Here is a 2356-nt window from a genome sequence, read left to right on the forward strand (position 1 = left end):
CCCAGCCAACGATGCACCAAACCCAGCCTCCGTTGCAACGGCCCCCAGCCAACGTTGCAACGCGACCTGCCTCCGTTGCAACGGCGGGTGCCTCCGATGCAACGCTCACAGCCAACGATGCACCGCGCCCAGCATGCGTTGCAACGCGCCCAGCGTCCGTTGCACCGCGCCCAGCATCCGTTGCAACGGCCCCCAGCCAACGTTGCAACGCGACCTGCCAACGTTGCAACGGCGGGTGCCTCCGATGCAACGCTCCCAGCCAACGATGCACCAAACCCAGCCTCCGTTGCAACACTCCCAGCATCCGTTGCACCGCGCCCAGCATCCGTTGCAACGGCCCCCAGCCAACGTTGCAACGGCGGGTGCCTCCGATGCAACGCTCCCAGCCAACGATGCACCGCGCCCAGCAATCGTTGCAACGCGCCCAGCGTCCGTTGCACCGCGCCCAGCATCCGTTGCAACGGACCCCAGCATCCGTTGCACCGCGCCCAGCATCCGGTGCAACGGCCCCAAGCCAACGTTGCAACGCGACCTACCTCCGTTGCAACGGTGGGTGCCTCCGATGCAACGCTCCCAGCCAACGATTTATGATAGGTGAAGAAAGCTTGGAAAAGGATTGAACTGAGAAGGAATGGCTAGAAGCTAAGAGAAGACAATGAAACAAGTGCAATTGAACCAGGAAAAATGAAGTTGGAGTTGGGTTGCACAAACTTGTGGACTTGAAGTTAGCCCCAACGTTAGCCCCTAACTTGGAGGCTAACGTTGGGAAATAAAATTGCTCCCAGGGTATGCCAACGTTAGCCCCAACGTTAGCCCCTAACTTGGAGGCTAACGTTGGGAATTAAAATTGCTCCCAGGGTGTGCCAACGTTAGCCCCAACGTTAGCCCCTAACTTGGAGGCTAACGTTGGGAATTAAAATTGCTCCCAGGGGTTAGCCACGTTAGCGCCAACGTTAGCCCCTAACTTGGAGGCTAACGTTGGCGCCACTCCAACTCAAAGCAAGGCCAACGTTAGGGACAAAGTTAGCCCCCTAACGTTGGCCCAAACGTGAAGTGCAGCAAATTAGTTTTACTGATATGAAAAGTTAGCTCTGAAGTTAGCCCCTAACTTTGAGGCTAACTTTGAAATCCAAAATTTGCAAAACTCAATTCCGGTTCAATTGGTTCACTTGGGTTCTTCTCCAAACTTCAAGAGCAATCAACCAAGACCTCTTTCAACCCAAATCCACCAAGAGCAAAGGCCCAACTCAAAGCTTGAAGATCAAGTGAAGAAAGTGTATAAATAGGCTTGAATTCAATTTGTTCAAGGAGCTTCCCCTTTTAGAGTTTTTTTTTTGAGAGAATTTTCATTTCTGTTTTGGGGAGCCTGAGTGATTTCTATTTCCTTAGTTTAATTGCTTTCACTTTCAATTACTCTTGTCTTGGATCTTGGGAGAGAATTGAAGGAATTCTGTTTCAATCTCACCTTGGATCTTGTTTAATTTCACTGCAAATTGAATTTCCTTTCTGCTACTTGCTTTCTCATTTAATTCACTTGCAATCTACAATTCCTGTGATATTGTTCTTGTTGGATCTAGGAAGGCATTGAGATCTAGACTCAGTTTTCTAGTCTCTGGGACCTGAGATCTGAATTTACCATTTCAATTTTCTACTTCTTGCACTTATTGTTCAATTTACTTATCTGTTTGAATTTAATTCAACCCAATTCCCATTTACCCTCCTGTCTAATGCAATTTAACTTCTCTGTGTTTAATTCCTGCAATTCCAAGTCCCAATCCCCTCACTAGTCATAGGAATCGAATATGTTGTCCATTACATTATGAAAAAGCCCATGATAATTTGCAGATAGGAAAAAAAAAAATTAATCAGGGAGAAAGATCTATTTCATATTTTATATATTTGGTTAATTACAATTAGAAATACCTATTTTAATTACCATTTATACTAATTCTAACAATATCTAACTCTATTTCTGTTAATTAGTTCAAGCGCAATATGTAACTCTATTTCTGTTAGCATTCAAAGAACCAGATTGTTAATTCCAAAGTAAAGTGTTCGTTGTTTAAAAGCATTAATAGCACAATCAGCTGTTATTTGAACCAATTCAGTTTTGAATCGAATGCCATAACCAATCCCAATCCCTGATCCTGGTTTACCCTTCCTTAATCCTGGATTTCCTGAAAGATTTTCCATTTCATGAAACTGTTAAAGACTTAAAGCAGATCAATTTTACACCAACAAATACACAGAGAAGTTATTTGTATACTTAATTTGTTTTAATTTGTGGATTAAATCAACGTTGTATATACTTTTTAAATAGACATTTAATTTGTTTCTTAATAAAATTTAAATCAGA

The sequence above is a fragment of the Arachis duranensis genome, unplaced genomic scaffold (genome assembly GCF_000817695.3).
Source record: "Arachis duranensis cultivar V14167 unplaced genomic scaffold, aradu.V14167.gnm2.J7QH unplaced_Scaffold_56061, whole genome shotgun sequence".
NCBI classification, from domain to species: domain Eukaryota; kingdom Viridiplantae; phylum Streptophyta; class Magnoliopsida; order Fabales; family Fabaceae; genus Arachis; species Arachis duranensis.